Source organism: Rhinopithecus roxellana, chromosome 18 (genome assembly GCF_007565055.1).
Source record: "Rhinopithecus roxellana isolate Shanxi Qingling chromosome 18, ASM756505v1, whole genome shotgun sequence".
Lineage (NCBI taxonomy): Eukaryota > Metazoa > Chordata > Mammalia > Primates > Cercopithecidae > Rhinopithecus > Rhinopithecus roxellana.
Window position 1 is genome coordinate 12,879,119 of NC_044566.1, and position 25,591 is coordinate 12,904,709.

At 39.8% G+C, this 25,591-nt stretch overlaps 1 protein-coding gene across 3 annotated transcripts in view; it reads right to left on the reverse strand.

The window, feature by feature from the left end:
• Window positions 1–25,591, reverse strand: part of STK31 (serine/threonine kinase 31) — a 172,317-nt gene that overhangs the window by 145,628 nt on the left and 1,098 nt on the right. The gene's annotated exons all lie outside the window — the stretch shown is intronic.

Below are 25,591 nucleotides of genomic sequence, written 5' to 3' on the forward strand. Positions count from 1 at the left end.
ATTTACACGATGGAAAAGAGAAAATAACTTTGGTAACTGAAAATGTGTTTTTCAGATTAGTAGCTTTACAAGCGGTGGTCAATTCATCCCTAGATTCCATAGCTCTCTCTAGCATTACAACTTTTTCCACAATCTTAAGAGGAAAAAATTAGCTGTCTGCTTCTTTGCAGATATTATGCTTTGTGGCAAGCCTCACACAATTGAAAATTATATCTGGTTAATTTTTAACAGCTTGAAGTGTAAAGTACAATAAACTGCAGATATCAAAAAAGTGCATAATTTGTTAAGGGTGAACATATGTATACACTGTTGAAATCACCCCCACAATTAAGATGAACTTTTCTATCACCTCAAAGTTTCCTCATGCTTGATTGTAATACCTGACTCCTCCCAGCTCCCGTTCTGCTTTCTGTCACCATACATTAGTTTGCGTTTTCTAGAATTTTACGATATTAAAATCATACAGTATGAACGTTTAATCTAGCTTCTTTCCAATAGCATAATTATTTTGATTGATAAATTTTGTCCTATGTATCAAGAGTTTGTTGGGTTTTATTGCTGTTACTATTCCGTTGCATGAATATAACACAATTTGTTTATTTACCTTTTAATAGGTATTTGGACTGCTTCCAGTTTTGAATTGTTTCAAATAAAGCTGCTATTGTGTGCAAGTCTTTGTATGGACATATGTTTTCTTATCTTATGGGTTAGTACCTAGGAGTGGAATGGCCAAGTCATAGAATTGTGTATGTGCTTAAAAAACTGCAGCATTGTTTTACAGTGTTGTACTATTTTATATTCCCACCAGCGGGGTTTCAGAGTTCTAGTTGCTCTGTATCCTCACCATCATTTGATATGGTCTGTGTTTTTAAGTTTAAACATTTATATATAAATGTTTAAAGTGATATCTTCTTGTGGTTTTAATTTGCATTTATTTCTCTACTAACTAAAGATGTTGAGAAACTTTTCTTATGTTTATTTTCCATCCAGATCTTCCTAAATGAGGTATCTGTTCAAGTTTTTTCCTGTTTCCTAACTGAATTTATTATTGAGTTTTGACAGTTCTTTATATACTATGGATACAACTCCTTCAGGTTTGAAAATATTTTCTCCCAGTCTACAGCTGTCTTTTTGTTTCCTAAAAAGGGTATTTCAAAGAACAAAAGTTTTTCATTTCAATGAAGTCTGATATATCAGTTTTGTCTTATGGGTCATGTTTTTGTGTTGTACATAAAGAATCTCTGACTAGCCTAGTTCACAAAAAGTTTTCTTATATATTTTCTTCTAGAAATTTTACATGTTCAAGCTTTACATTTTGATATGTAGTCCTTTTTCAGTTTATTTTTATAACATGAAACAATCAATTTTATTTTATTGCACATGGATATCTAATTTTTCCAGCATCATTTGTTGAAAACACTGTCATTTGTCTATTGACTTGTCTTTGCACCATCGTCAGAGATCAATTAACCATACATGTGCAAGTCTATTTCTGGATTCTCTGTTCTGCTACACTGATCTATTTGCTTTCTTTAGACTAATACCACACTGTCTTAAATACTGTAGTTTTATAGTAACTCTTGAAGACATGTACTGTAAGCCTTCCAATATTATTCTTTTTCAAAGTTATTTTAGGTTTGTAGTTTCATGCAATCGTAGAACTAATTTGTCAGCATCTACACACACACACACACACACACAGAGCGTGCTGTGATTTTGATTGGGATTACATTGAATGTATACACCAATTTGAGAAGAATGGACATCTTAGCTATATTGAGTCTTCTGATCCATGAACGCAGTATATTTATTTGGGTCTTATTTTATCTCTCTGAGTGATGTTTTGTGCTTTTCGTTATAACAGTTTTATCTGATTTAACCCTAAGGATTTCATTTTTCATGCTGTTGTAAATTGTATTATTTTCTTCATTTCAACTTCTGTTTGTTTTGTTGCTAGTATATAGAAATATAACTTTAGTATATTGTGTATTATTTCTGTGATAGTTTTTCTGTGGGTGTGTCTGTGTGTGTGTGTGTAAGACAGGGTCTTGCTCTGTCATCCAGGTGAGAGACCTGTGGTGATATCACAGGTCATTGCAGCCTTGAGTTTCTGGGCTTAAGCAATCCTCCTGCCTCAGTCTCCCAAAGTTCCGGTATTAGGCACTGAGCCTAGCCTATTTCTAGTGATAGTTTTTAAAATAAATTTAACAGAATTATCTACATAGATGATCATGTCTTATGCAAATAAAGGCTGTTTTTACTTTCTCCTTTACAATCTGGAAGTCTTTTATTTATTTTTATCTTGCCTTATTGCAGTGGCTAGATCCTCCAGTGTAATGCTGAAAATAAGTGCTGAGAGCAGACACCCTTGCCATGTTCCTATTCTTAAGAGGAAAGCATTTCCCTCTCACCATTAAATATGATGTTTACTGTGGGTTTATAGTAGATACCCTTTAACAGATTAAGGAAGCTACTTTCTATCCTGAGTTTGCTGAAAATTTTTATCATGAACGTGTGTTGAATTTTGTCAAATACTTCTTTTCATATCTATTGATATGATCATGTGGTTCTTTTTTAGTTTGTTAATATGATGAATTACATCAATTAATTTTCAAATGTTATACCAACCTTGCATTTCTGGGATACAATTCACTTGGTCATGATGTATTATCCTTTTTATATATTCTCATATTAGATTTGCTAAAATTGTTAAGAATTTTTCCATCTATGTTCAAGAGGAATATTGGTCTGAAATTTTCTCTTCTCATAATGACTTTGTCTGGTTTTGATATCAGAGTGATGCTGGCCATATAGAATAAGTTGCAAAGAATTCCCAACTTCAGTTTCTGGAAAGGTCTTATAGAATTGATATTCTTTGCTCCTTTAAGACTTGGTAAAATTCACTGTGTGGCCATCTAGCCATCTAGGCATCATTTCCTCTAGTGCACTTTCTAGCCATCTAGAATTTTCTTTGTGGTAAGGTCTTTAACTACAAATTCACTTTCTTTAATAGATATAGGGCTAATCATGTTACCCATTTAGTATCTAATGAGCTTGATAGTTTTGTCTATATTGTAATTTTTTTAACTTTGTATTTTCCTGGTGCCTCAATATCCCCACAAATAGGCTATTACCACCCTGCCCAAGTGACCAGGTGTACCAGGGTGATAGGGTAGTTCCTGCCACGTCCTGTGACCTAATGACTTTCAAAAAGCACCAGTAAAATGCCTTCACATGTTTTCTTGTGTACTCTGCTCTGACCCCCAGTAAAGGCACTTGCCCAGGGGTCCTCACTCTCTCTAAGCTCAAGCATGCTCCCTTGGCGTTCAAACCTTATATGTAGCCCCCATGTGGCATGTCATGCCTCCCTTTTCTAGGACAAATGAGTATAATAACGCCTTTATTTTTATATGCCTCTCTGGAATTTCCATGGCCACAATGGAATGATCCTTAAACATTCCATAAAGGAGACTTACAACACAGTGTTTTTTTAAAGAATTTGTCCATTTCATCTGAGTTGTCAAAATAATTGGCATAGTTATTTATAGTATTCCCTTAGTATCCTTTTAATATCTGTAGAATCTATAGTGATGTCACCACTTTCATTCCTAACATGGATAATTTGTGCGCTCTCTCATATTAGGCTAGAGGTTTATACGTTTTATTGGTTTTATTGATTTTCTCTCTTGCTTTTGTTTTCTATTTCAATTTATACTCTGGTCTTATTTTCCCTTTTCTATCTATTTTAGTTTCATTTTCTCTTATTTTTCTAGTTCCTTAAGGTAAGAGCTGATTTGAGATTTTTCTTCATTACTGATGAAGGCATTTTGGTGCTATAAATTTTCCTCCACATACTGCTTTAGCTGAATCCCACAAATATTATGATGTTGTGTGTTCACTGCCTTTCAATTAAAAGTGCTTTTATTCCCATTTTGACTTTTTTTCTTTGACCCATGGATCATTTACACGTGTTACATAATTTTCAAACATTTGAGATTTTTCCAGATATCTTTGTTATAGATTTATAATTTAATTCCACTGTAGTCAGGGGATATACTTTAAGATCCGAATCATCTTAAGAATATTGAGCCTTGTTTTATGGCCTAAAATATGGCCAATCTTAGTAAATGTTCCATTCGCACTAAAACAAAAAAAGAATGTTTTCTGCTGTTATTGGTTAGTGTGTTCTATAAATGTCAATTAGGTGAAGTTGGTTAATACTGTTGTTCAAGTCTTCTATATCCTTACTGACTTTATGTCGACATGATCCATTGGTCAAGGGAAGCATCTAGGTCATTAACTCTGTCCTACAGCATCTAAGAAGCCCAGGGGCAAGAAGCAAGAGCCATCAGTGTAGGTCCAGGGGTTCTGTCAGCTACAAAGTATATCTATCTCAATTATGTATATTTAGGGAGAGTAGAAATAGAGTGGGACCAGACCCATTTTACCTTCTGTGAGATGAACTTTGGCCAGGACTCCATTTGTCACTGAGATTCCCTACTCTAACCAGTGAACCACAATGGTCTTTTGGGTCTGCTGGGATCCATGTCAGGTCAGGCACTGTATCCAACAGTCCTTGGTTGAAAAAAAAATCTGACTATGCCTTTTTATCCATTGCACAGTTACCCTGGTAAATGATAGTACATGACTGCCCCTTGGAGAAAGGATTAGGGGGATATTTACCAAATATACTTGATGATCCTTCCTTAAGGGGATCTGGGCCTTCCCTTCCATAATGAGCTTTAGATCTGGAAACTGGATGGGGAACTATGGTTTTTCATTACAAAGATTGATGTCAGCCTTCTCCTTGCCAATTCTCAATTTTCTTTTTTGAGGGGTGAGAGGAGTCCAGTTATATAAGTAAAATAACATCCTAATCAGCTTTCCTTCTGTCTTGCCCCTTGGAACATCATGAACTTTACCTTGTTCACAGATTCATGCCTATGTGCCTATTAAGTTAATTATGTCGATTGGGCCTCTGAGAGTTAAGTTCCACAACTTGGCCTTCAAAATTTTGGCATCCCATCATCTATACATTGATACCACAGAGCCCATAGTCATGACAGCATCTTCCATCATCAGTTCTACCTGTACAGGTCAATCAACCATTGCCAAGCTTTTCAAAGTTTCCAGTATACTCTTCACCATTACATTTCTTTTTGTTGTTGTTTGAGACAGGATCTCACTGTGTCACCCAGGCTAGTGTATGGCATGATCAAGGATCACTGCAGCCTCGACCTCCTGGCTCAAGCATCCTCCCACCTCAGCCTCCCAAAAAGCTAGGACTACAGGCATGCACCACCATGCCCACCTAGTATGTGTGTGGGTATATAGACGAGTTCTCACTATGTTGCCCAGGCTGGTCTTGAACTCTTGGGCTCAAGCAATCCTCCCACCTCAGCCTCCCAAAGTGCTGGGATTACAGATGTGATCCACTGCACCTGACTACCATTATATATTTTTTTGCCTTAGTTATGAATATCATCTGGGCCCTCCCAGGGAAAAGTCAGGTGATAGCTTCTCCAGTTTCAAACAACAAATACATCCCTGAGCTTTCTGACTGCATCCTCAATACTATGTCAGATAACTGCTAGCATGCCTGTCATATCTTCTATATGCCATCCTTGCATTGTGTTAGGAGCAACTCCAAAAATTCTTGCCAGGGAATTAAATCATGCATCATGAGTGAGTGCCCCCATGTCACTCTCTCCTATCAAGCCTTATATTCCACCTCCACCCCACCCCTTGATTCAATATCCTCAAGATCTACTCTCAGACATGTTTCCTGGGTTCCTCCCAATATATTTTAACCAGAATCTGCAGTTGATTCAGGGTGAAACCTATCCTCCTAGAGGAAGGACTATATTCCCCAACTTAGGGTTTGCTAAGACCTGATCCTAGTTATTACTTTGGTGTCAATGAGAGGTAACAAGGGTGGATCTTGAGGAGGATAAGTGTTACCTTGTGATGCAACTGCCTCAGATAAAGCCTTTACAGAATCTCAAGGTAAGGGCAGGCTATTCTCCACTAGAAAATTGGAGGACACAGCTTGTGCCAGCTCAGAGTTCATGGAAACCTGAGGATTCAAGATTCTCAGCTCACCAACACAAATGTCCCCATCCTGTGATTTAGGGTTCCATTCTTTTTGTGTCAGCACTGACTTGGCTGGGGACTAGCAAGGCTGTGCATTCTGTCTCCTTTGCAGCCTTGCCGCCTTTACTATTAGATTTGTGCCTCATTGGCAGCATAATCTGCTCTGCATCTGCAGATGAGTTTCCTGAGAGTGCTATAGAGGGGCTCTGGCTTTCACAGCATTCCTTGAGTTAAATGGCTATCATGAGCCTGTGTCATTTTCTTTTTCAAAGCTCCTAAAGCATTTCACAGTTGCAAGTGAATACTTAATCTTTATAATTTCCACTAGTCCCATTTCATTGTAATGGCACAGCTACTGCATAACCTAGCACTTCCCCTCCCACCTGCACTTCATCCAAATCTACTGAAGTAACTGATCCAGTCACAGGATACTATCCTGAGTCTTTGCTGTCAAAAGCCATTCCTGGTACTAACCATCTTAGCCTGAGTTTATCCCTTGCCCAAAAGCAAAGCCTAAGACAAATGTTCTTATACCCATAAGTGTTGTTATACAAGTAATTTATTTGGGAAGTGATCTGAGGGAACCAGAGGGAGGGACAGAAGAGTGGAAAAGGAAAAAAGAGAAAGATAACATAGGGATGTATTATTATTGAGTTGGCCACTGCTATGGGTGACTGGAGCTCAACGTGATAGGATTTTCTGAGGAAGTTTATGAAATGCATTTCAGAACTGTCTTCCCAGCAGAGGGAAGGGAGAGCACTTATCTATCGGCTTCCACCTCCCATTAATCAAGAGTGGCCCCAAAGTCACTAGCTCCCCAACATCTTTGGGCTGCATATGTATGATACAGTGGGGTTCCAGTGGACATCCCAAGCCACAGTGTCAGAAGATCCCTGCAGAAGGAAGCAAGAGAGCCATGACATGGGCCCAAGACAAGGTGCCATCGAGTGGCTTCAGCTATCAGAAGCCTGCTGGAAAGTGTTCCACAGCAGTAATGGAGTAAGAAATGGGGCCAATGGCCGGGCGCGGTGGCTCACGCCTGTAATCCCAGCACTTTGGGAGGCCAAGGCGGGCGGATCACAAGGTCAGGAGATCAAGACCACGGTGAAACCCCGTCTCTACTAAAAATACAAAAACAAAATTAGCCAGGTGCGGTGGCGGGCGCCTGTGGTCCCAGCTACTCAGGAGGCTGAGGCAGGAGAATGGCGTGAACCCGGGAGGCGGAGCTTGCAGTGAGCTGAGATCGCGCCACTGCACTCCAGCCTGGGCGACAGAGTGAGACTCCGTCTCAAAAAAAAAAAAAAAAAAAAATTATCTGGGAGGGAGAATATGCAAACAATAAGAAAAATAATTAAACTTCGGTACAGTACTTTATTTTCAAAGTACTTTTCTACATATTTCAGGTCCAAAAAACATTATGTAAACAAATTGTTTGGGTATCACCCCCCTCCCTTCTCGGTGCCCTTTCAACAAACCCCACCCTCTCCCCAAAGTCCTCCTCCTGTTCAGAGGCGTTCTTGACAGTCAGATAAATGAATGATCCTGAAATCGGATTCATATTTTAGGAGACTGATCTCAACTTAGTATTCTCTCCTATCACACCTGTGGTTTGCTGCTGTCCATTATACCTCTTCCCCCCAACACCCCGCAGATGGGGTCTTACTCTTTCACCAAGGCAGGAGTGCAGTGGCTGGATCTCGACTCACTGCAGACTCTGCCTCCTTAGGTTCAAGCACTTCTCCTGCCTCAGCCTCCTGAGTACCTGGGATTACAGGCATGAGCCACCACGCCCAGCTATATATATATATACACATACACATACACACACACACACACACACACACATATGTATATGTATATATGTGTGTGTGTGTGTGTGTGTGTGTGTGTGTGTATGTGTATGTGTATATATATATAGTATTTTTAGTAGAGACGGGGTTTCACCATGTTGGCCAGGCTGGTCTCGATCTCCTGACCTCGTGATTCACCCTCTCAGCCTCCCAAAGTCCTGGGATTACAGGCGTGAGCCACTGCACCTGGCCCCATTCTACCTCTATGAGAGCCTAGTCTTGCTTTTAAGCAGCAACTAAACCAATAAAGAAAAATAGAAGAAAATGCCAAGCTCTTCAAGCTTACAGAAAAGTGTCAGGGGAATGTCTGTGTAGCCAAGTATAATTTTAAAATCTAGAGGAAAATAGTTAATATAGATTTAGCTCAATTGTGGACTCTTCCAGGAAGATGCTGGAGCAGTAAACTCTTCTGGCCAAAGAAGTCAACAAAAATATTGAGCGTGACAAATAAGAGTATGGAACAAACTAGAAATATGTTATCCTAACCTTACATAAAACTGACACCTTTGCAAATTAAAATACTGTATATGGTTCTCAGCTCTGCTTTAATAAAAAGGCATAATCAAACTATAACTTCCTCCCAATATGTAGCTAAATTGATCTAGGAAGTAGGGTGGACAGAGGAACGTGTAAATTGCCTAGGCAAGTGTTAGGCATTTTATTTATTCAATCCTCATGAAAGTTTATGAGATAGGAATTGCCAGCATTTTGCTGTGATATATAGGTTAGGAATACTTTCTTCTGCAAATAACAGAATAATTCAACTAACAGTGGCTTAATTAAACATAAATTTTATTTTTTATTGCTCTAAAGAAGAGTGGGGGTAGGTAGCTGCTCACGTTAGTTTAGAGGATTTTCCTCATGGTTTTAAGAGCTGTTACAGCTCCAGAAATCATATCCAAATTCAAGAAAGGAAAAAGGAGGGCCACCAACATCATTCGTTTCTTTTATGAAAGAGTTTTCCTAGAGGCCTCTCAGCAAAAAGATTTTCATTTATATCTCACATGGCCACCCCTTGGTATAAAGAAAACCGGGAAAGCCAATCCAGTACTTAGGTTTCCAGGCTCTATGATGGCAGTTGTCAAGGAGAGGGTTAGAAATGTGTGTTGGGGCAGGGCACAGTGGCTCATCCAAGCACTTTGGGAGGCCAAGGCAGGTGGGTCACCTGAGGTCAGGAGCCTGGCCAACATGGTGAAACCCTGTCTCCACTAAAAATACAAAATTAGCCAGGTGTGGTGGCTCGTGCCTGTAATCCCAGCTACTGGGGTGGCTGAGACAGGAGAAATGCTTGAACCCAGGAGGTAGAGGTTACAGTGAACTGAGATGGCACCATTTAACTCCAGCCTGGGTGATAAGAGTGAAATTCTGTCTCAAAAAAAAAAGAAAAAGAAAAGAAAAAGAAAAAAAGAAATGTGTGTTGGGTTAAAAATGTGTTTAGTTCACCACGAAACATAGTTGGTGACAGCTTATCCTTAAGCTGATTAATATTCATGCATACCCTTCTTCCCATGCAGGCATTGTACATTAAAGGCATTCATTAGACCTCTAAGTAAGGCAATCCCAAAATCTCAATCAGCTACTGCACCCAGCTTAAAGTCTAAGTCTCTGCAATCTTCTCTCAGTCAATCTTATGTGTATCTCTAACAGATAACTTGTTTCTGTTTTTCCATTTTTTGTTTTTTGGGGTTTGTTGTTGTTGTTGTTGTTGTTGTTGTTGTTGCTGCTGTTGTTGTTTTATTGAGATGGAGTCTCACTCTGTCACCAGGCTGGAGTGCAGTGGCATGATCTCAGCTCACTGCAAACTCCACCTCCCGAGTTCAAGCGATTCTCCTGCCTCAGCCTCCTGAGTAGCTGGGACTACAGGCGTGCACTACCATGCCCAGATAACTTTTGTATCTTTAGTAGAGATGGGGTTTCACCATGTCAGCCAGGACGGTCTCAATCTCTTGACCTCATGATCTGCCTGCTCGGTCTCCAGAAGTGCTGGGATTACAGGCGTGAGCTACCGCGCCCAGCTGATAACTTGTTTTAAAATCCACAATGCCATTATCACACCTAACAAATTAAACAGTAATTCCTTGATATCATCTAATAATACCCAGCCTAGATATCATCTATTAGATGTCATCTAGTTTTATACTAATTAGAATTCAACCAAGGTCTATACTACCTTTAGTTTATATGTGTTTAATATATTATGAGTCTTTTGTAATTTTAGACAGTTCCTTTTCTCCTACCCCAATTTTTTGTGCCATTAATTTGTTGAAGAATTTGGATCACTTTTCCTGTAGAATATCTTTCTGAATTTGGTTGTTTACAAAAAGGCGTCACTTATTAGGTTCTTTATCCCCTGTATTTCCTGTAAATTTGTACATCAGTCTTGAGTCTTGAGTAGGTATTTAGAGTCAGGAGCAGGTCTTTTCAGAAGAGTACTTTACTGATAGTACTATGTCCTGAATTCATAAATTGAAATTTTGTGAACAGCCCAGGTGAAATGAATTGGGGCCGCAAATTCCCATAAGGGCCATGTATTTGTCCGTTTTCCTGCTGCTGATAAAGACATACCCAAGACTGAGCAATTTACAAAAGAAAGAGATTTGATTGGACTTACAATTATCCCTTGGTGATAAAAACTTTCAACAAATTAGGCACAGAAGGAACATACCTGAACTTAATAAAGACTATTTATGACAAACCCACAGCTAACATCATACTAAATGGGGAAAAGATGACAGACAGCCTTTCATCTAGGAACTGGAATGAGACATGGATGCCCACTTACACGACTCTTCTTCAACATAGTGCTGAAAGTCCTAGCCAGAGCAATCAGACAAGAGAAATAAACAAAAGGCCCTCAAATTGGAAATAAAGGAAGTCAAATTGTCCTTCTATGTAAAGGACATGATCTTATATAGAGAAAAACCCAGACGTCATCATAAAAACTGTTACAACTGATAAACAAATTCAGTAAAGTTTCAGTATACAAAATCAACATACAAAAACAAATAAAGTTTCTATACACCAATAATGAACTAGCTGAAAAAGAAATCAAGAAAGCAATCCCATTTACAATAGCTACCAAAAAAACATGAAATACCTAGTAATAAATTTAATGAAGGAGGAGAAAGAACTCCCCAAGGAAAACTACAAAACACTGACAAAAGACATTGAAGAGCACACAAACAAATGGAAAGACATCCCATGCTAATGGATTAATTAATATTGTTAAAATGACCACACTACCCAAAGCAATCTATAGAGTCAATGCAATACCTGTCAAAATGCCAATGACATGCTTTATGTAAATGGAAAAACAATCCTAAAATTAAAAAGCCTGAATAGCCAAAGCAATACTGAATAAAAAGAACAAAGGTGGAAGCATCACACTACCTGACTTCAAAACATACTACAAAGCTATGGTAACCAAAATAGCATGGTATTGGTATAAAAACAGACATAGACCAACAGAAGAGAATAGAGAATCCAGAAACAAACCTACACATTTACAGGCAACTGATTTTTGACAAAGGTGCCAGGAATATACATTGGATAAAGGGCAGTCTCTTCAACAAATGATATTGGGAAAATTGTAAAACCATGTGTAGAAGAATGAAATTAGACTTCTATCTCTCACCATATACAAAAACTAACTTGTGGATTAAAGACTTAAAAGTAAGACCTGAAATTATGAAACTACTAGAAGAAAACATAGGGAAATGCTTGAGAACATTGATCCAGGCAAAGATTTTATAGCTAAGACTTCAAAAGCACAGGCAACAAAACCATAAATAGACAAATAGGACTAGATTAAACTAAAAAGCTTCTGCACTGCCAAGGAAACAATCAACAAATTGAAGAGACAGCCTGTAGAGAGAAAATATTTGCAAACTATTCATCCAACAAGGGACTAATATCCAGAAAATACAACGAACTCAACCCAACAGTAAAAATCCACATAATCCCATTGAAAAGTGGGCAGGCAAAAGACATGAATAGACATTTCTCAAAAGAAGACATACAAGTGGCCAAGAGGTATATGAAAAAATGTTCAGCATCACTAATCATCAGGGAAATGCAAATTAAAACCATGGCATACCATCTTACCCCTGTTAGACTGGCTATATGTAAAAAGACTAAAAATAACAAATGCTGGCAAGGATGCAGAGAACAAAGGAACTCTTATACACTGTTGGTGGGAATATACATTAGTGTAGTCAGTATGAACAACAGTATGAAGGTTTCTCAAAAAACTAAAAATAGAACTACCATAGGATCCAGCAATCCCATTACTGGGTATTTATCCAAAGGAAAAGAAATCAGTATATAAAGTGATATTTATACTTGCATGTTTATTGTAGCATTATTCACAATAGCCAAGATTTGAAATCAACCTAAGTGTTCATCAATAGACAAATGAATAAAGAAAAATATGACATATGTACACAATATTGTTCAGTTGTAAAAACAGAAAAAATGAAATCCTGTCATTTGCAGCAACATGATGGAACTGTAGGTCATTATTTTATGTGAAATAAGCCAGACACAGAAAGGGAAATATCAAATGTTCTGTCTCATATGTGAAAGCTAAAAACGTTGATCTCATGGAGGTAGAGAGTAGAATGATGGTTACCAGAGGCTGGGAAGAAGAGGGTCGGGAGGAAGAAAAGTTGGTTAAAGGGTACAAAAATATAGTTAGACAGAAGGAGTAAGTTCTAGTGTTTAATAACATGGTAGGGTAACTTTACTTGACAGTAATTTACTGTATATTTTGAAATAGCTGGAAGGGAAGATTTGAAATATTCCCAACACAAAGAAATTAAAAATGTTTGAGTTGATAGATACCCTAAATAACCTTATTTGACCAAAACACCTGTATGTATGCATCAAAATATCACATGTACCTCATAAATAAGTACAATTAGCATGTATCAATAAAAAAAAAAAATTTTAAGCCAAGCACAGTGGCTCATGCCTGTAATCGCAGCACTTTGGGAAGCCAAAGCAAGAGAATCACTTGAGGCCAGGAGTTCAAGACCAGCCTGGGCAATATTACAACACCCTGCCTCTACAAAAAAAATTTTAAATTAGCCTAGCATGGAGGTACCTGCCTGTAGTCCTAGCTACTCAGGAGGCTGAGGCAGGAGGATAACTTAAGCCCAGGAGTTCTAGGTTGCAGTGAGCTATGGTAGTAGCACCACTTCACTGCAGCTTGGGTGACAGAATAAGACACTGTCTCTAAAATAATAAATAATTAAATAATTTTTTAAAAGATTGGTCACTGAGATGAGTTGTTGCCAGCCCGATCCATATGTCCTCTAATTTCTCTTTTCACCTAGTTACTTCCTTCCCTTTTTGCTTTATATATTTTGAAGACTAAACTTGTATTTGGCCAGGCATGGTGTCTCACGCCCATAATCCTGGCACTTTGGGAGGCCGAGGCGGGTAGATCATTCGAAGTCAGGAATTCCAGACCAGCCTGGCCGACATGGCAAAACCCATTCTGTACTAAAAATACAAAAATTAGGCAGACATGGTGGCAGGTGTCTGTAATCCCAGCTACTCAGGAGGCTGAGGCACGAGAATCGCTTGAACCCAGGAGACAGACATTGCGGTTAGTTGAGATCACATCACTGCACTCTAGCCTGGGGAATAGAATGAGTCTCCATTTCAAAAAATAAATAAATAAGTAAACTTATATTTAAATACAAGCATTCAAAACCTGTATTAGACCGTGTTAAATTTAGAATTGTTAAAATGCTACATTTTCTTGGTGCATTAAACTGTATATCAACAAGAAGTAAAACTTTCTGGTAACTTTTTTGTGTTTTGGAGTCTATTTTACTTTATATTAATAAAATGACCCCCAACTTTATTTTGATTATGTATCTTTTCCTGTCTCTTCAATGCAAGTAATAGGTAACACACGTTGAAACCTGAGACTTCTTCCAAACATTTTCACTAAAACTATAGCCGTGCTATTATTACATAGTCTTGGTCCCAAGACAGAGTAGATAATAATTTGACCAATTTTTCCTCTGTTACCACTAGCCTATAAATGTTGTAGATCCTCAAACCCTGTGATTGTAACCCCTCTAGTCAGCCAGTTTCATATTTTAGAGTCTCTTACCTTTAGCACTCCACTTATCATACTGAATTCTCCATAGTTAGGAATTCATTTTATAAAAATAACAGAAAATTCAACTTAAGTGTCCTAAACAAAATGTAACCAGTTCAGCAGCTGGAAGACGTCATGGCTGACAACTCTGCAGTGTCTTCAGCCTTTCCTTCATTATCACAGAATGGTGGATGCAGCATCAGCCCTCCTCCATTGCATTCTATTTATCAAACTCTTGTCCTCAACACTCAGCTCAAACTTCCCCTTTTCTGGAAAGAAAATAACTTTCTTTCCCAGCCCTGCAGTATTCGGCCCTTTCAAAACATATTGAAATTGCTAATAGTATAATGTGAAATGTTTTGACTAAGATTCAGATGATTTCAGATTTCTGAATCTTTGGTTATGCAGGCTGTATTCCTGCAACACTCATCTTTCTGCTCCCTCGTCCACTATGCAGGCTCCTCCTCAACTTTAAAATTCAGTACAAGCGTCCTGTCTTCTGTGAGACCTTCCTTGATTCCCAATTCCCAACAACAGTTTTTTCTCTAAACTCTCTTTTTTAGAACTTGGCACTTTACTTTGTATGACACGTCTCTCCCCTCTAGACAGCAGATAAAAAGTCCTTCGAGATCCCAGAGATAGCCCCAGCAGTTCTTCATGAGAACAAAAGAAGGTAAATTTTTTGTCTATGGCCACAGTAGAAGTCTCAAACTAGTCCATCCATGAGTTATTGGATGCCACTGATCTCTGGCCTTCTAAACCAGCTCCCTGGAACAGGAGGGCCTTTACTAAATAAGAGCACCAGTGTGTCTATAAACTTACCTTCATTCCAGAAGGAACCAAGTAGAAAAACTTCCAGACACTGCTTGACCCAGTGTGAACACATTGCACTATTATTTGGATTATATATTGCCTTCACTTCTTCAAGCATAAATGGCCAGTGTCTTGGAGGACTTAAAGCTAACAAGGTTATTGGTCACGTAAACTCTATCCCACTACAGCCTTTTCAACCCAATGTGTTCATGAATCTCTGATGGTTTATGGAAGCATCATCTCCAAGCCAAACCTAGAAAAACATGTTTTTGAGACCCACAAGGTAAAGTTCCTGAGCCACCTCTCCTTAGTAGAGGGTTCCAAAGAATGTAACAACAGTTCTATAGTAGGCCAGGCATGGTGGTTCAGGCCTGTAATCCCAGCACTTTGGAAGGCCAAGGTGGGCAGATTGCTTGAGCCCAGGAGTTCGACACAAACCTGGGCAACATGGCAAAACCTCGTCTCTACAAAAAATACAAACATTATCCAGGTGTGATGGTGTGTGCCTATAGTCCCAGCTACTCAAGAGACTGAAGTAGGAGAATTGCTTGAGCCTGGGAGTTCGAGACTGCAGTGAGCCAAGATGGCACTACTGCACTCCCGCCTGGGTAACAGAACGAGACACTGCCTTAAAAAAAGAAAAGAAAAAAAAAAGTTCTAGTTCTACAGTGAAACCTTCCTTCTCTCTAGTCTATCAGGGACATTTAGCAATTCTTAGAGTTCCTTGACTATTACAAAGTCTTTCCACAGCTTAGGAACCCAAGCCACATTCCACCCAAGGGAGTTAGTGGAGTAGAGGATAGTAGTTCTTCAAACAGGTCACCCTGAGTATATTATCAAAAAGATCTTAGCTTAATGTCTAGCACTTCTGGGATTCTTTCCCAATTCTGTCCTCTCCCCACCCTGAACCACTAGCTGTACAGGCTGGGCAGGAAGAAACACAGGAGTAAGATAATGATTCTGGGAGACAGAAGTAACCTAATCAATAGTGAATTTGTCTTTATTATGGTGTAGAAATATCTCACTGGCCTTTACTGGAGCTTGGAATAAATATTCTATGCCTATTTCGTCCAAACAACTTTCTGAATCAAAATTTATCTTCTCAGGTATCTTAACATTTAAAAAGTACTGTGCTAGGAAACTGGGGCATCAATAGAAAGGAACAAAGTTTATTCTGAATGAACAAAACAGCTTTCTGTTTAAATACCAGTCTCAAGTAATACTAGTAACTAACACTTATGTAGAGTTTCCTATGTACCAGGTTCTGTTCTCAGAGCTTTATCTATATTGACTCCTTTCATTCTTATAACGGTCCTATGATAAAGTAGATTCTGTTGCTGTTCTCATTTTGTGAATGAAGACACTAAATCATAAAAATGTTAGGTAATTTTTTAAGGTCACATTCACTGGTAATTAGTGACAGAGCTGAGATTTAAACTCAGGCAGTCTGGCACAGAATCTATTTTCCCAACCTCTGTGCTATTTGGTGTGGAATCTGCCTGACTGAACTGCAAAGTTAAGGCCCAAGCCTAGGACGTGAAGTTCTAACCAATATGCTGATCCTAACAAGCCCTGACAACACTTCAGGCCCCCAGTAATAATTCAAGAGGGTGATCCTTCATTGCCCAAAATGTGTGTTACATAATGAATAACTCAAAGTCTGATGGAAAAGTTTTCATTAATGGTCAGATCATTTCAGATTTTAGTGCCTTCGCATGTGGTAGCAATAATTTCTGCTCTTTTTCTCCACCTTGAAAACACCTACTCCTGTCAATTTCAGGACAAGCATCTTGTCCTCTGGAAGGTCTTCCCTCATTGCTACCCCTAAAGGCAATCCTTCTGCACTCTCTGTGGTAGCATTTGGCACCTTCTATTAAGTTTGTTCTTGTCTCTTGAGGTGGTGAACTCTTTGCTACAAAAACTCTTTGAAAAGTCTTTGTCTCCTCATTTGTGTATTTAGAATAATAAAATTACCTCTCCTATGAGAATTGACTGAGAAAATCCCTGCAAAGAACTTACTTGACATTGTTAGCTCTCAGTAAAGGATAGCTACTATAAAAGTATAATTTTTTGTCCTTGGGTAGTTGGCACACTATACATTTAATAAATGTTTTTTAAGTGACTACAAAATAATATATCCAAAAGCCCACTGGAGATAGACTTTAAAAGTATTAGTTAAAAGTCTTTAATGTACTGCTAGCCTTGATTTGTCAATTTCATCTATTTACATTTCATAGTCTGGCCAGGCATAGTGGCTTACACCTGTAATCTCAGTACTTTGGGAGGCCGAGGTAGGAGAATCACTTGGGTCCAGGAGTTTGAGACCATGCGAGCTAGGAAAACCCTGTCTCTACAAAAACTTTAAAAATTAGCTGGGCATGTTGGTACACACCTGTGGTCCCAGCTACTTGGGAGGCTGAGGTGGGAGGATCACTTGAACCCAGGAGGTGGAGGCTGCAATCAGCTGTGTTCATGCTATGGCACTCCAGCCTGGACAACAGAGCAAGACCCTGACTCAAAAATAAATTTCTCAGTCCAAATTGTCGTATATCATGTTGGTGTCATTTCATTTTTGGTTACATTTAAAGGGGATGCTGTGCTCAAGACTGAAATTGAAATAGAAAAGCATTAGGTTGGTACAAAACTAATTGCATTTTTTGCCATAAAAGTAATAAAAAAGCAATTACTTTTGCACCAACGTAATAAATATATTCAGGAGAAGATCCCTTTGCTTTTATTTCATTAAGACATTTAATCATCTTACCTTTTATTTATTTATTTACTTATTTATTTATTTATTTATTTACTTGGAGACAGAGTCTTGCTCTGTTGCCCAGGCTCTAATGCAGTGGTGTAATCTCGGCTCACTGCAACGTCCGTCTCCCGGGTTCAAGCAATTCTCATGCCTCAGCCTCCTGAGTAGCGGGGACTACAGGCATGTGCCACCACGCCCAGCTAATTTTTTGTATTTTAGTAGAGGTAAGGTTTCACCATGTTGCCCAGGCTGGTTTTAAACTCTTGAGCTCAGGCAATCCACCCACCTCAGGCTCCCAAAGTGCTGGGATTACAGGTGTGAGCCACCGCACCTGGTCATAGTCATCTTACATTTTAAAAATTAGGACACCGTTAAAAATAGTCCTCATTTTTCCCTTTTTTGTTCCTTTCCCTGCCTCATTGTTTAAGATTTGAATAAGGAATAATAACTGCTTTCAAAAATTTATTGTATAACCAGATTAAGTTTTGTTAATAATTACCAGCACAGCAAAAATTTCAGTGTATCCCAAAAATTTCTAAGCTCCTTAACATTGTCCAGTTTACTGGATTACTATTAATACAATAAAAAATACCACAGCAACAAAAGAATTTGAAAAATTCCTTTGAGAAATGGGATTTTACCTATTGGAAAAAAGTCATTTCTGACTCTATGTATCTCTTGATCTGTATTTTATTTACTTTCTTGAATTCCTCACTAGTATCTCTAAAACTCTCATGCTACTAATTACAAATACATATAAACATCGAGTAGTACTAAGTTGTTTATTTTACCTTAATTCCTTTGAAAGAAATAAAAGAGCCATTCATTCCATATTATTGTATAAAGCTTTTTTTCTTTCTTTTTTTTTTTTCTTTTTTGAGACAGGGTCTCGCTGTATCACTTAGGATGGAATGCAGTGGCATAATCGCAGTTCACTGCAGCTTCAACTTCCCAGGCACAGGTGAGTGATCCTCCCAACTCAGTCTCCCAAATAGCTGGTACTACAGGCATGTACTACCACACTCAGCTAAAGTTTTATTTTATGTTTTTGGTAGAGATGGGGTTTCACCATCTTGCCCAGGCTGGTCTCAAACTCCTGGGCTCAAGCGATCCTCCAGCCTCAGCCTCCTAAAGTGCTCAGATTACAGACGTGAGCCACCATTTTAAATTTTCTAGTAGCCACATTTAAAAAGTGAAAAGAAGCAAGTGAAATTAATTTTAATAACACATTTTAATTGACCTTATATAACCAAAATATTATCATCTCCACACGTAATCAATATAATAAAATATTAAATGAGATCTTTTACTTTTTTCTTTCTTACTAAGTCTTTAAAGTCCAGCATGTATCTTATACTCATAGCACATCTCAATTCAGACTAGCCATGTTTCAAGTACTCAATAGCTACATATGGTAGCCACCATATTTAATTATGCAAGCATAGAAAATTGTAAAGCACTGAAAATTGTAAAGGGAAAATACACAAAAATAAAGAGAACAGCATAATGAACTCAATGTTGCTCTCACCAGATTTCAGTAATTAGCAATACACGGCCAATTTTTTTTTTTCTTTTTTTTTTTTTTTTTTGAGACAGAGTCTCACTCTGTCGCCCAGGCTAGAGTGCAGTGGCACAATCTCAGCTCACTGCAACCTCCATCTCCCAGGTTCAAGGGATCCTCCTGCCTCAGCCTCCTGAGTAGCTGGGATTACAGGCACATGCCACCACACCTGGCTATTTTTTGTATTTTTAGTAGAGACAGGGTTTCACCATGTTGGCCAGGCTGATCTCGAACTCGTGATCCCAAGTGATCTGCCTGCCCCTCAGCCCCCCAAAGTGCTAGGATTACAAGTGTGAGCCACTGCACCCGGCCAATACATGGCCAATCTTAATTCACCTGTACCTCCACCCACTCCTCCCAAACCCTGAATATTTTGAAAGAGTTGCATGGATGGAAACCTGAAGACCTATTACAAGGCTATCACAATAATCCAGGCAAACCAGCGGCAACTTAGCCTAGGGCGATGGCAGTGGAGATGGCGAGAAAAGGAAGGTTGATCGGATCCTTGCCATATTTCAAAGGTAGAAGCTGACAAGATATACTGATGGATATATGGGATGTGAGAGAGAAAATCAGGAATAACTTCAAGGTATTATGCCTGAACAAAATAATGCAGTTGCCTTTTACTAAAACAGGACGCTGCCAAGGGAACAGTTGGGTGGTAATCAAGAGTTCATTTTTGGACATGTTAAATTTAAACTACCTATTAGACACCTGGAGATGATAAATAAAGATCTGGTTATCTAGATCCGCAATTCAGGAAAGAAGTCCAGGCAGCACACATAAACTGAAAGTCAGAAAGTCAGAAAATCATTGGTATTTAAAACCATGAAACAAAATGAGTTTATTTAGTAGGAGGTGAACGCAAATAGAGTAGAACAGAGGTCTTCGGATACTTCCAAGTTTAGAGCAGGAAAAGGAGGAAACAGGAGAGAGACTGAGTAGAAGCCTTCAGTAAGATAAAAAAGAAAATGAAACACAAGAAAAAGTAATGCCACAGAAGACAAGCAAAAGAGGTGTTTCAAGGAGGTGTTTCAAGCCTGTCCTCCCAGGAGTTTCAGGTTTAATTCATCGTAACTACCTACTCTTGTAACCACCAAAATAAAAAGATAAAAATTAAACCTAGAGGGATAGCAACACTCCCAGGATACCTGGTAGAAAGCAAATGCAAAATGACTATCAGGATACAAACTTCAGCCCAGGCCAGGCAGGATTCCCACTACAAAAGGCACCTTGAACATGAGATCACAATCCAAAATTACAAAGAAGTAAAAAGCAAACTCTCACTAATTAATATCCGTAGTTACAACAAACAGCAGGTTTAAACCATCAAGAACTTTAAACAATGAAACTACCTTTGCAAAAACTATAACAATGAGAAAATTATGACAGTGAAAGAGATCTGATCTATCCAACTCCACCTTGCTTCTAACCTCCTAAATTGCCCTTGTTCATTCTTGGGTGCAGGCCAAGCTAACTTTGGGAGAAATTTAGTTTATATTTTAAATGATAATAGCCCTTCCCAAAAACTAAACTGCCTCTGTAAAACTAACTAAAGGCCAAGAGGTTAGGAAGATGAGAGTGGCCTGAATTCTGCTAAGATGTAAGCATAGTTAAATGATTACCAGCCATTATTCCAGCAGTCGCAAGATGTGCAACTTCCCCAATTCACTATTGTAGAACCTAAGATTGGCCTTCTGAGATCTCCTTTCAGGCTTTTGCATTTCTGATGACTAGATGGCCCCACCTAGACCCATGACTCTTGTCTCAACTGGTCCTGTGGCCCTCACCCAGAAGCAGACTCAGTACAGAAGGACCGTTTTCCACACCCCTATGATTGTATCCCCAACCAATCAGCATCACTCATTCCTTTGACTGCCAAACTATCCTTGGAAAACCCTTGCCTCCAAATTTTCAGGAAAACTGATTTGAGTAATAACTCTGTGTCCTGTGTGATGTGGCTGACACTGTGTAAAACTCTTTCTTTATTGCAATATCATGAATTAGTTTTGCCTGTGCAATGGGCAGGAAGAACCCATCAGGCAATTATAATAATAGAATTTTATAGGTAGAGACTATGAAACAGAGAGAGGAATAGCACTGGGTACAAAACAGGAAGTAGGCAATGAAACCATAGATAACGGAAAAACCAAAATGAGGGAGAGAAAACAGTCAAAACCCTGGTCAGGGTGACATGTCTGTCACTCTCCAGGCAACCCCAAATAAGGGATAAAAGGGGGTGGTAATGAGGATGGGGAGGTCCCTGAAATCCCCTCCTTTTCCAGAATAACTAGTGATTATTCCATCGCCTAATTTTTAAAAACCTATAAAATTAGAAACCCAAACTCCATTGTGCACAACTCATTCTCACAAGCATGCTCACACTTCTCTCTTAAGTGTGTACTTGTACTTGGCAATAAAAGCTTCTTGCCTTTTGCTTCATTCCAACTGATCCCTGAATTCTTTCTCAAGATAGTGTCAAGAACCTGGAAACTGGCTGGGGCTGGGGTCTCACCAGCTTCTGGAAACCCACCTAAGCCCTCCAACAACAAAGTAAGTACATTGTCAACAAAAATAGTCAAACTCTGTAAAATATTTGAAGAGATTTATTCTGAGCCAAATATGAGTGACCAATCGCCCAAGGCACAGGCCTCAGGAGAGCCTGAGAACATGTGCCCAAGATGGTTGGGGAAGAGCTTGGTTTTATACGTTTTAGAGAGACATGAGACATTAATCAAATACATGTAAGATGTACATTGGTTCAGTCTGGAAATGTGGGACAACTGGAAGCAGGGGGCGCTTCGAGGTGATAGGTAGATTCAAAGATTTTCTGATTGGCCATTGGTTGAAAAAGTTATTGTCTAAAGACTTAGGAATATCTGGGTTAAGATAAGGGTATGGAGACCAAGATTTTATCATGCAGGTGAAGCCTCCAGGTAGCAGGCCTCAGAGAGAATAGATTGTAAATGTTTCTTATCAGACTTAATGAGTCTGTTCTATCATTAATTCTAAAAGGGAGAAGAATATAATGAGGCATGTCCGACCACCTGCCTTCCCATCACAGCCCGAAACAGTTTTTCAGGTTAGCTTTGGAATGCCCTTTGTGAGAGGTGAGGTCCTTTCAGGTGGTCATAAGGCTTAGAATTTTATTTTTGGTTTACAACATTTATTATTATTTTTGAAAAAATCCAAAGCATGAGGGGAAAAAAGCACATTAAAAAAAAAAAAAAAAAATTCAAAAAAAGAACTTCTACTTCCAGCTGTGAGGGAGCAATAGGAACTGGATTTACCCTCTGTGGTAGGCTGAATAATGATCCCCCAAAATATCCAAGCCCAAATCCCTGGAAGCTGTGAATGCTACCTTATATGGCAAAAGAGGCTTTGAAGATTAAACTACGGATCTTGCAATAAGGAGATTATCTAATGGACACTAAATGTAGTCACAAATGTCCTTACAAGAGGGAAGCAGAGAGAGGTTTGACAACAGAAACAGAGGCAATGTGATGACTGAAGCAAGATGCTACACTGCTGGCTTTGGAAATGGGAAAAGGGGCCTAAAGCCAAAGAATGCAAGGAATGAAGCTCTAGAAGCTGAAAAGGCAAGGAAATATTCTCCCCTAGAGCTTCCAGGGAGACTGGAAAAGAGCAGCCAGAGAGATCACAAAACCCAGGAGCATGTGGGTCAGAGAAACCAACGGAAGGAAGTGGTCAGCTGACATGATAATGACTGGCGTGTCTTGTGAACCAGAAACATGGAGGTCTTTAGCCATCTTGGTGAGAGCAGTTCTGTGCAGTATTAGATGAAGATGCCAGACTTCTGTGAACTTGAGTGTGACTGGAAAATCCTTCTGAGGAAAGCACAAGGACTCCTAGAAGCCTCTGAGGAAGCAGAGATAGCAGGTATAAGGGACTCTGCCAAGGATGTCTATGCATAAGGAAGGAGGGAGATCAGGTGGTTGCCTTGGGGAGATGCTGGTTTAGTGGGGAGTTCTAATGAAGATAACAGCCATGTCACTTGGGCATGGTTAAGGCTGTAGAAAGGCAGCCAGAAGAGTGGAGAGATGACCAAGCAGCTAGTTAGTAGAGGGAGCACCATCCCCTGGAAGAGAGATTGGCTGTGTCCAGAAGAGAGACTCCTCCTTGCGATGAGGTATCTTTTAGTCACCTCAAACCCCAAAGCCCAAGCCTGCTTTTCCTCCAGTCTCATTACTCCAGCAAGTGGCACTACCATTCCCCCTTTTCCTTTATCCAGGAAGTCATCCTGCTGATTCTGTCTCATTAATGGTCCTCAAATCAATTCATTGCTTTCCACCCTCAATGCCATGATCCACAGTCATTTTTCCCACGTTCTTCAGGAGCAGCTCCTAACTGGCCTCTTTGCCTCCTCTCTTGCTGCCCATCAATCTTCCAGAGAGCTGTTTCCAATATGCAAATCGAATCCTGTCACTCCTTGTTTTGAAAACCATTCAACACTTCCAAATCTGTCCACATGGCTAACTAGGCCTTCAGGATCTATGCCACATACCCTCTTCCTGCCCCTTCTTCTCCAGCCTTGCCCTTCACCATTCCCCAGTGCCCCTCACCATTCCCAGTGCCCCTCACCATTCCCCAGTGCCCCTCACCATTCCCCAGTGCCTCTCACCATTCCCCAGTGCCTCTCACCATTCCCCAGTTCCCCTCACCATTCCCCAGTGCCCCTTACCATTCCCCAGTTCCCCTCACCATTCCCCAGTGCCCCTCACCATTTTCCAGTGCCTCTCATCATTCCTCAGTGCCCAATGCCCTCTCTTCCCTGGACATGCACACATATTGTTATCTTGAATGGCCACCCTTCTGTTCTGCCCAGGCCCTGCCAGTTCTCCTGGATGTCTCTGGTTCAGTCTTCACATTTCACTTAGAACTCAGTTCCTGTAGGAACTCTCCTCTCCCCCTGTAACCTAGACCTTCCCCTGTCATATGTGTGTCATATGTCACACACCCAGCTAATTTTTTGTGTTTTTAGTAGAGACGGGATTTCACCGTGTTAGCCAGGATGGTCTCAGTCTCCTGACCTTTTCACCAGGGCTGGAGTCCATAATCATAGCTCACTGCAGCCTCCAACTGCTAGGCTCCAGCAATCCTCCTACCTCAACCTCCTGAGTAGTTGGGACTACAGGCAGGCAGTGTTAGGCCTCAGAGCCCAGGCTAAGCCATCGTATCCCCTGTGACCTGCAGGTTATATGCCAAGATGGCCCGAAGCAAGTGAAGAATCACAAAAGAAGCGAAAATGGCCTGTTCCTGTCTTAACTGATGACATTACCTTGTGAAATTCCTTCTCCTGGCTCATCCTGACTCAAAAGCTCCCCCACTGAGCACCCTGTGACTCCCACCCCTGCCCGACAGAGAACAACCCGCCTTTGACTGTAATTTTCCTTTACCTACCCAAATGTTACAAAATGGCCCCACCCCTATCTCCCTTCGCTGATTATCTTTTAGGACTCAGCCCGCCTGCACTCAGGTGAAATAAACAGCCTTGTTGTTCACACAAAGCCTGTTTGGTGGTCTCTTCACACCGACAAGAGTGAAACGCAGCACCATGCCCAGCTAATTTCTTTGGTTTTGCAGAGTTTGCAGAGACAGGGTCTCACTATGTTGCCCAGACTGGTCTCAAACTTGTGGCCTCAAGCAATCCCCCAACCTTGGGCTTCCAAAGTGCTAAGATTACACGCACGAGCCACCTCACCTGGCCTGATTTCTTTCATCAGTATTTTGTAGTTCCTATAGAGATCTGTATTAGTCTGTTTTCATGCTGCTGATAAAGACATACCCCAGATTGGGCAATTTACAAAGAAAGAGGTTTAATTGGACTTCCAGTTCCATGTGGCTGGGGAAGCCTCACAATCATAGCAGAAGGCAAGGAGGAGCAAGTCACATCTTACAGGGATGGCAGCAGGCAAAGAGAGAACGAGGAAGATGCAAAAGCGGAAACCCCTGATAAAACCATCAGATCTTGTGAGACTTAGTCACTACCAGGAGAACAGTATGTAAGAAAACACCCCAATGATTCAATTATCTCCCACCAGGTCCATCCCATGGGATTTATGGGAGTACAATTGAAAATGAGATTTGGGTGGGGACACAGAGTCAAACCATATCAAGATCTTTCATCTCTTTCAACAAGAGTAATTAATATGTTAATTCACATAGAAGCTGAAATGGCCTCCAAACATGGCCAACCCTCTTAGATTCAGAAACACAAGGTTTACACTTACAAAAAACATATGGACCCCCTTTCCTCCTGGAAATTTACTACCAGGGTTTGTAGTCTAATAGACTTTACTCCTACAGCTTTAACATCTCATATATATGATAATCAGACCTATGATATAGTATAACTAGTTAAAATATAAATCATATTTCAGAGT